Consider the following 10,404-nt stretch of genomic DNA (forward strand, 5'->3'; position numbering starts at 1 on the left):
TGAACAATTTCTTACTGAATCTCTTTAAAGTAAGAGTCAGCACAGCAAAAACTAATCAGAAACTCCGAATTACAGAATATCAACTATGATTTGAAATATTTTCTCTCATTGGTAGCTTAGAATCAAATCACTGTGTATCAAATATGACAGTTTTCTTGAGGTGTGCATCAAATGTATAATTCTGCTTGCACTCCTAATAAGGTAAGATCTAATGACAAGTCCAGCATTGCCAATTTAGCCCTTTTCGAACTAGAACTAGCCTTTCGTACTAGCCTTTGGCCTTGAAAAATGCCCCTTCGGGTATTCTAGATCTTTAGGATAAAATCTAAGAGTTTTTTTAATTCACCGTCAGACTTCTTAACATTTCAACGTAATGTCAAATTGTATGGCTCCGTAACTTACGTAACAATTGGCATTACTTAATAGTAATTACCACATTCGTCCCTGTATAAATGGTGCAATGTTAGGGATGGGGGAAACATTTTAAAATCCACTGATTAGCCAATAGCAGGTGCCACGCGCCAGACTCAAACAATGTAAAATAAATTGAAAGCAAGTCGTAAATCGAAGCTCGTGGGATTATTTCATTTTTATTAATTCGCTGTCAGTCCATTCTCACACTTCCTCACTCTAATGAGGACACAGAACGGGTGTTCAGTGTAATGAATGTAGTGAAAAACAAACTAAGAAATAGAATGCAATTTCTTTTGCTATCTGCAATTCTCTCAATACGGTATGGGTTAAGAAGTGACAGCAATTATTGTTACACACATAAGTTGCCAGATAACGTTATTGACCGCATATAAACGAGTGTTGTGTATGAAAGAGGCGATAAAGAATGTGAAGCTGGATGGAAACAGTAAACGAAGAGGAAGACGACTGCATGGCAATATATACATTTTAGGAGGAAAGATACGCTTAGAGAAACATCAATTAAAGGTATATCGATGATAGAAAATATTTAGTCCCCTTGAGGTGAAATTTAGCTCCCTTTTGGGAACAGTTTACCCTGTTCTGTAGTTCCACACTTGGCAACACTAATGACGATTCTTACAAGAGCCTTTTAATCCGATTATTCATTATTTTTCGTAGATATTAAATAAGGAATTAATTACGGTACATAGATATTTAAAACATGATTTCAGTATAAAACTTAATTCTAACCTCAAAGCTGATCAGTCACTAGATCTGAATAATGGCTCTTCCCCAATGAATGACTACTTTGGTTATTTACTGATGCTATCGACATACGCGTTATTTTGATTTCTGAGTGCAAAATTCAACATGTTAGGTTATAGTGCGAGAAGATGGCACCCAAACAATCTACAGGTCTATGTGCCTACACATCCGAAAACACTGACAAAAGCTCTGAGGCTGGTGAAGAACGAAGAATGGTCTGTATACAGGCTAGCAAACGTTTCAGTAGCCCATGGAGTACTTTGAAAAATTATGCCACAAAATTTATAGCCGATCCTGATAGTGCAACACTAGCAAAAATTGGAAAACCTTTTGTTTTTTCGGCAGAACTGGAAGTAAAATCAGTAAATTATGTCGTCAATGCAGTCAATAGATTTTGGACTAACAGTAAATCAAATGAGGTGGACAGCATACAGGGTTGCTGAAGCTGAAAGAATCAATCAGCCTTTCTCTAGAAATAATGAAATGGCTGGTTTCTACTGGGGGGGGGGGGTTAACTTTAAGATGAGATTTAATCTCGCTCTCAGAACTCCAGAAAACTTGTCTCCAAATAGAGCTTCTACAGCTAACAGAGATCTTCTTAACGACTTCTATGATAAGACAAAGAAGTTAATGGACGACCTGAATTTAACAGGTAAGCCTTCATGACTTTGGAACTGTGACAAGACAGGACTCACCTATGTTCTGAAGTCAGGTAAAGTCGTAAGTCAGATGGACAAGAAATACATTTACCAGCAAAGTATCAGAGAAAGAGGGGTCACAATAACTGTCCTTGGGTGCATTAGTGCTTCTGGGATGAGCATATCCCCCATGGTGATCTTCAAAGGCGTCCGAATGTATGACAAGTTGACCAAGTCTCCTATAGCCTCATTAGTCCATCTTTCTCCTAAAGGCTGGATAAATGCAGATCTACCTAATTCTTGAATGGTTCCATCACTTTTTAGAGTATATCTCTCCATACAGGCCTGCCATATTATTCATGGATTCCCACGCCAGTCATTTGTTCCCAGAAGTTCTATTCTTAGCATTAGAGAGTAATGTCCACATGTTGACATTCCTAGCCCATAATGCTCACCTTCTTCAGCCCTTGGACGTTAGAGTTTACAAACCACTGAAGGAAGCTTGGAAGAAACAATTAAACCAGTTCATGATAGATCATTCTGATGAAAAACCTGACTGCTACGATTTCAACAGACTTTCTGCTGAAGGATATGGAGATGCCTTTCAAACCACCACCATTTGCAACAGCTTTGCAAAGACCGGGATATTTCCCTTCAAACAAGGATGCAGTTTCTGATGATGCCATTGCACTATCTCTTGTAACTCAGATGCAGGTAGGCCTACACTTTTCTCAAAGGAGAAAGAAACATCTACGACTGAGGAAGTACTCAAGCTTCCTGTTTGTCAGAAGAAACCAAAAGCAAGCAAAAGTGAATTCTCAGCAAAAGTAATTTCTACAAGCCATAATAGACCCAAACCATCAACTTCAAAACAACAAAGTGGTCTCAAAAAAGGAAAACTAAAGAAATGGGATAATGATGGATGTGGTTCCTGCAGTGGAACCTATTCTGAAGATGCCGAAAAGAATGGTGCAGAGTGGATCCAACGTCAGTTTTGCCACATGTGGTACCATGTTAAATGTCAAAATGTATTGGACAAAGTGTATTTTGTGTGAAGAGTCAGATAATAGTGACTGAAGAAAATGAGAAACTGAATTTGTTGTCACAATAATAATAATTATTATTATTTATGTCGACAGGTCCATAAACCGCAGACTCAGACTAGAGGCTCTTAACTCCTGTGTATTCCCGGTGCTAACATACGGTTGTCAAACCTGGGCCCTCACAGAGAGGCAAAAGACGAACATCGAAATATGCCAAAGGAAAATGGAGAGGAAGATAGTTGGCGTTTCACTGAAAGACAAGGTCTCCAACATGGCACTGCAGAAAATTACAGCTTCTGAGAACATCACAGAAAAAGCCCTCATAACGAAGTGGAAGTGGGGTGGTCATGTAGCAAGGCAGCAACAAGGCAGATGGGCGCGAGAAACCACCATGTGGGACCCGTACATAGGAAGGAGAACACAAGGCAGGCCAAGAAGAAGATGGGCAGATACATTCAAGCAGCAGCTGGGAGGAAACTGGTCAACCATCGCCCACAACAGGAACGAGTGGAGACAGATAGTGAACAAACTCATATAGAACTAAAATTGGACAAACTCTAGTGTATCTCACATAGTGAATGTGAATGTAAATATTGTTCACGTGAAATAGCTCATCATGTGAACCACACCAACCGAGCGTCCCCTCCTGTAGGAGGCCCTAGCCCTTCATGGGACACAGTGGCTTCATTCATTCATTCATTTAGTAATTTGATTTCATGTCATCATATACTAGTACTCAGGATTACTCAAAATAACTAGTAAAATAAACTGTTTTCACTTGAATATCACGGAGTTACACAACTCCCATTGCCATTTCTTTTATGTTTAATATGTCAGAAAAAAATTATTGACATTTTCATTCTTGTAACAGTAAGTTATTTCCTAGACATTCCTCTCCTATGAGAATAGTTTCCCGATTTAAAACTCAAATTTAAGGTAACAGTAACAAAAAATGCTTAATATCACGGAATTACCTGAATTTACCCTTTATTATATGCATACATTGCAGCCATTCAAATGTTGCTGCTGTTCGGGCTGTGATCATGCAAGATCGCAGACAGACCATCCATGTACCACAGAACATGTGGCTCAAGTTTCCATCATCATTACTATATAGAACTGTTGCAATTTTCAGAGTGCTATCAGTATTGTATTGTATTTATTAACATTCCATGGTATTCATACATTGCTTATATTATTATTATCAGACTGTACTCATGTGTGTATTCCTAAATATACATAGCATGATGATGAAGTCCACACCTGTGGTGTAACGGTCAGTGCACCTGGCCGCGAAACCAGGTGGCCCGGGTTCGAATCCCGGTCGAGGCAAGTTACCTGTTTGAGGTTTTTTTCCGGGGTTTTCCCTCAACCCAATACGAGCAAATGCTGGGTAACTTTCGGTGTTGGACCCTGGACTCATTTCACCGGCATTATCACCTTCATATCATTCAGATGCTAAATAACCTAGATGTTGATACAGCGTCGTAAAATAACCCAATAAAATAAAAAAAATGATGATGAAATGATGAGCACGTTAACAGAAAGAATGGTTTGCAAGTGTTGTAGCTAGTTGGCCAGGATTCGTTCATGACTGTAGAATGTAGAAAACCTGAATTGAGTTCGTGATATGTGAAGTGGATTTAAAAATATTGTCTTATTGGGTGACAAAGGGCACAGCTTAGAACCATGGCTCATGATATCGAAATTCTATACAGGATAACAAAATTTTCAACAGACATTTAAAGAAAGAATTGTAATAGAACTTTGGTCAACTACGAGTATGAAGGAGATTTTTTATACAATATGTCTGCAGAGTTGCTGCCTAGTAAGTTCCAACAATCATTGTTACTTTCGGTTGCACAATGTAGTAAAATATCTACATGATGATGATGATTTATACACACAAACACATTATAACTGTGAAAAGGTGACAACATTAACAATGTAAAAATAGTGAAAAACCCATATCTAAAATATTTCCAAACCCTTACGTAATACAGCAATTCCAAAGGCCGTTTCAGATTCTACAACCAACAATTGATATGAATTGATATATCACATACTAGATGCAAAATGGCTGTTAACCAGTGTAATAAATACAAGAACTCTGAACTTCACGAGGACACTCAGGCATGCCAAGCTCTCCTACTACAAAACCAACAGTTGCATTTGGGGCATTTTTGCTTGTGGAATTCGTCACGACCAGCAAAAAAAATGGACTACAAATACAGGTATGATCCGATCTCCCAAAGCAGAGTTGAAGAAGTTATTTGCATAAGGATTGTGGAAGATAGTAGAAAACTCTTTAAAGCAGATAGAGATGTTAGGAGACTTCCTTATTCCAGAGCTACATTATCGTGGAATCAATTTCAACGGCATTTGGTTTCAACAAGATGGAGCTACAGTCCACACTACCAATGTGTGTCCATTACAATGGTTAAAGAAATGTTTCCAAGCCATGTGATTTCCAAACAAGGAGACATTCCGTGACCTGCACATTCTCCCGATGTATCGGTATGTGACTATTTCCTTTGGGGTTACCTCAAGTCTAAAGTACATTAGGAAACCAAGGGACATTAATGAACTGAAGGCTATACAGGAGGAAATCACAGCCATATAAACATGGTGCAATCAGCGATACAGAATCTTGTCACTCCAAGTCTGTAGCAATGCATCTTAAGTGGTGGGGATCATTTAAGAGGTGTGCTATTTAGGAAATGAGGTCATGTTCCCAAATGGAATTCAATAAGCTATTGTTATACAACAGCATTAAAATTTTAATTTGTATCTTATATTGTTACTTTTGTATGTTAAAATCGTCACATTCCCATGGCCCACTCTGTATAATGAAAGAACACCAAAAAAACATTTCGAGTTATTTTCCAAAGATGTCACAGATTTGATGGTCACAAATACTAATCACCATGCTGCCAAAAGAAATAGGCTCCGTGACTGTTTCTCTCAAGAAATGAAAAGTTGTTGTTGTTGTTTTCTAATGCCAGGCATTTGACAATAAAGTCACTTGACCTCTTGCATTCCAATATTTTTCAAAGATATAAAAAATGAAAAGTTTCATAGTCATATTACTATTGAGTGAATATGTTAATGTGCCTAAAAAGATAAGTACTGGAAAAAGACTTCAGATATAAATAATATTTTTGATAATTTATTGACAACTTTATAATTTCAGTACCCTCCACAAAACTGGCTTCATTTATACACTGACGGATCCTTGATCTCCAGAGAACAAGGTGCCGGTGCAGGTGTTACGTGCTGTCTCTTCTCACTTCATAGATCTGTTGGATATGGAACACGTTTTGATGGAGAAATCATTGCAATAAGTGAAAGTCTCAGGAATCTTCTATGCCAGATCAATAAATTTAAGAATGCAGTTATATTGTCAGACTTCAAAGCAGCTATTCTATCAATAATCTCTTAACATACACACCTTCATCTCAAACAGCAGAAATAACTAAAATGCTCTCTCAATTAATATCACTCAATAAAAGAATTGTATTCCAATGGATACCATCCTATTGTGGAATCCTGGGAAACGAGAATGCGGATGCTTTAGCAAAGAAGGGCAGCACTGCTACTTACAGACCTGTTACTAAATCTACGTATTACTCTGTGAAAAGATTTATTAAATCTACATACTTAGACTTCAACAAACCAAAATTTGATAACACAATCTCAAGGGAAAAAATGGAACTCCCTGCATTATAATCCATAGTTATTTCCCGATTTACCAGGAAAATTGTCTGTAGCTGCATTTAGATTGGCAACAGGCCATGATTGTTTGGCCAAACACCTGCAAAGAATTGGAATATATCAGTCCCCTAACTGCCCATTGTGCAACTCAAACCAAGAAATGGATTCGGAACATCTCAAAATGTGTGCTTCAGTGGCTGGCCATGATAATATCTTTGAAAAATATTGGAGTGCAAGAGGTCAAATGACTTTATTGTCAAACGCCTGGCATTAGAAAACAACAACATAATTTCAGTCACGGTGGACATTTAGATGTCCATAATAATATAATGATTTTTGAAGCTACGGCAAGAGACAGGTTCAAATTTATTATGTGGAACCTGCATGTTTGCAACAATGGTAAGCTACCTCTATCTGAACGATTTGCAACAGTTCGACCACTCATACATAAAATAAATAAGAAGTCTGTAGACCACAGCCACTATCTACAAAATGATTTTGTAGATGAGAGTATGGTACCTTATTTCGGCAAACATGATGCTAAGCAATTCATCCACACTAAGTCTATAACATGGTTATAAGTTCTGGTGTTGTGACCCGTTCTGAATATATACGAGGGTCACTCCAAAAGTAATGCACATTTTTTTAAATTTATTTTTTATTCTACACCTTTGCAATTTATGGAGGTTACAGATGCATCCTTCCCACTTGTATTCAAATTTAAGTCGTTCCTGTGAGTGGTGCCATGATAGCACCCCTTCAAGGTGGCTGCTGTACTTGATAGTCATGATATTCATTAGAAGCAACGTGCTGTTATCGAGTTCCTGTGCTGTGAGAACGAGATGGTGGGAAACATTCACAAGAGGTGTATGGAGATGCAGTTGTCGATCGCAGTACAGTTAGTCAGTGGGCAAGAAGATTATCTAGTGAAAGAGGGCACGCCAATATTCGGGATACTCCTCGCAGCGGCCGACCCTGCACTGCATGAAGTCCTGGCAATGAGCAGTGCGTTAACAACATGGTTGTGGCTGACAAACGCGTAACAGTGAAAGACTTGTCACTCCAAGTTGGAATAGGAGAAACAAGTGTGTGCAGAATATTGAAACAGTTGGGGTTAAAAAAGGTTTGTGCCAGATGGGTTCCGAGAATGTTGACAGAAGCCCACAAAGAAACCCAAAAACAATGTGCAGCGAACTTTTGGACCAGTATGAGAATGGTGGAGATGACTTTCTTGCAAGAATTGTGACAGGAGATGAGCATGGCTCCACCATTTTGAACCGGAGACAAAGAGGCAGACCATGGAGTGGCATCATGTAAATTCACAAAAGGAAAAGGAATTCAAAACTGCGCCTTCGGCAGGAAAAGTTACAGCTAATGTGTATTTCGATTCAGAAGGACTCTTGCTTGTGGACATCATGCCACACGGAACTACCATTAATTCTGACATGTATGTAGGAACTCTCAAGAAACTTCAAGCTTGACTGAGCACATCAGGAGAAGCACGATGTTCTGCTCTTGCACGACAATGCATGGCCACATGTCATTCACAAGACCACAGACGAGATCAGAAAACTGGGATGGACAACACTAAAACATCCGCCTTACAGTCCTGATCTGGCACCATGCGATTACCATCTCTTTGGTAAACTGAAGGAATCGCTTTGTGAAACGAGCTTTGAAGATGACAACTCCCTCGTGCATGCTGCCAAAGAGTGGCTCAGATGTGTTGGTCTAGACTTTTACCGTGCAGGTATACAGGCCCTCGTTCCAAGGTGGTGTAAGGCAGTTGAAAGGGACGGGGACTATGTGGAAAAGTGGCATTTTGTTCCTAAAGGATGTATCTACATTTTGTGAAAATAGCAAAGCTGTAGGATAAAAATGTAATTTTTAAATAAATGTTGTGCATTACTTTTGGAATGACCCTCGTATCTTGGTTCAAGCCATATCAAAGTGCTGGTACATTACATAAGAAATATGTTGATAAGGGACTTGGATGTGGTGTTGTGATGACTATGTTGATCAGCCAGAACAACTGCCATAACGAGTATATTTTGACAATTTCTTTGCTTCAGTACTTCTGTTTAATGACCTGCATAAGAGAAACATTTTAGAGATAATTCGAGCTAACAGAATGGGGAAAGGCTGTGATGTAATAAATTCTGATGAAATTAAGAAAAAGGGGGCACATCTGATTTCAGGTCTCCTCATTATGTTCCTCATAACGAGATAAAATGAAAATATAGGGTTTCTACAGAATTTTCTAATTTTTCCCTGACAATTATCATGAAATTTCCTGACCAAAAATTGCACTTAAACTGTGCAGTATTATTACATCTTTTCGGCCTCCTCCTCCCCTTTAGCCGACCTCACCCAGCCTTTGAAGGTAAACCAAGAAAGCAAACTTTTATCAATAATCTCAAGCAAAAACTTGTAAAAATGTTCGATTCACCAACCATTCACTTCTCTAACTACGTAATTTCTCCAAAAAAACTACAAATAAATAAAAGTGTATTCATTTGAAACAACTATCTATTCTCTATTCTGTGAATTTAACCATTTTTCTTTATTTATTTCAAAATGTATAATTATGGGCAAAGTACAAGTTAAAACAATACGAAGTAATAATACTGCTCAGCTAACAGATACGAATTGAGGAAAAAGTTGTGGGTCCAACCGCAAATGGTTAAACTTTGCATTTTTTGTATTCTACTTCAAAAAGCCTATTATTACACCTACAACCTGGAAAAAGACAATTTAACATTAGGATATAAGAACAATGTGGTACAGAACAGTCCCAATAATTTGATGAACCATGTATTGGCAGAGGCATCGTAAGAAAATTCAGATAAATATATTTATACAAAGCATTGCTCAGATATCAACCACTGCTCTTCTCTATCTACATTAATGACGTATCATACAGAGGCATAGCACTAGAAAATACAATTTTCAAGCTCTTTACAATGATGCTCACGGACCGACTCAATGAAGAAGCTGATAACCTCAACCTCATCCCAGAAGAACAGTTCAGTTTCCGAAAAGGCAGATCGACACTACAAGCTGTTGCGAACCTCAATGCTGACATCCAGAATGAACTAAGACACCCCAAGGGAAAACTATATGTAGTCTTGTCCACACCTGTGGAGTAACGGTCAGCATGTCTGGCTGCGAAACCAGGTGGCCCAGGTTCGAATCCCGGTCGGGGCAAGTTACCTGGTTGAGGTTTTTTCCGGGGTTTTCCCTCAACCCAATACGAGGAAATGCTGGGTAACTTTCGGTGCTGGACCCCGGACTCATTTCACTGGCATTATCACCTTCATCTCATTCAGACGCTAAATAACCTAGATGTTGATACAGCGTCGTAAAATAACCCAATAAAATAAAAATAAAATATATGCAGTCTTCATCGACTATAGCAAGGCCTTCGATCTAATAGATCGGAAGATTGTAAAAGACAAAATGGCAGAAATGATGGGGCCAAACAACTACCTCACGAGCATAATCACAAACATACTAGAATAGAACAGACTCACAATAGATAACAATATAGATATATCAGCCCCCATCACACAGACGAACGGCTTCCTCCAAGGAGACCCTCTAAGCCCCCTGCTCTTCAACCTTGCAACGCAAATGTAATAAGAAACACCAGAAGCCACAACTCCACCAGAATGTGTATGTATGTATGTGTATATATATATATATATATATATATATATGCAGATGATATGGTATTAGCCTCCGGCAAACTAGAAGACGTACAGGAATGCCTACATAATCTGCAAAAGTGGGCCAAGACAAATGGACTCATCAACCAAGAAAAAAGCGCA

Source organism: Periplaneta americana, chromosome 1 (assembly GCF_040183065.1).
Source record: "Periplaneta americana isolate PAMFEO1 chromosome 1, P.americana_PAMFEO1_priV1, whole genome shotgun sequence".
Classification (NCBI taxonomy): Eukaryota; Metazoa; Arthropoda; class Insecta; order Blattodea; family Blattidae; genus Periplaneta; species Periplaneta americana.